A 410-nucleotide genomic window follows, 5' to 3' on the forward strand; every position below is an offset into this window, starting at 1 on the left:
GGGTGCTGCCGGCCCCAGCCTGTGTCCTTGGTGGCTCTTGTGCACAGTGCTCAGCTGTAATGCCTGGTGCGCAGCCCCGCCGGACGCTTTCACAGGCTGGGGCAGAGCTGCTGTTACCACCTGATGTCTAGAAGAGTTTATTTTCAAGCTTATCATGAACTGCTCTTTGCAGGTTTAGGGCCCAACCGCTGTGAGAGATAAAAAGTTCATTCGCAAGTGCTTCACTTGCGAATAAATAAAGCATTTGAGTGGCGGTGCTGCTGACTAGCGGTGGTAGCAGTAGCGGTGCTTTAAAATGGATCTTTCTGGAGTCCTTCCTTTGCCAAACCACCACCACCACGGGAATACGGGAGACTGGGGAATGCGGCTTCTTCTGCCTGCAGCAGCGCGGTGTTCCAGAGGGAGGACAC

This window comes from Nestor notabilis, unplaced genomic scaffold (genome assembly GCF_000696875.1).
Source record: "Nestor notabilis isolate BGI_N333 unplaced genomic scaffold, ASM69687v1 scaffold8184, whole genome shotgun sequence".
In the NCBI taxonomy this organism is placed as follows: domain Eukaryota; kingdom Metazoa; phylum Chordata; class Aves; order Psittaciformes; family Psittacidae; genus Nestor; species Nestor notabilis.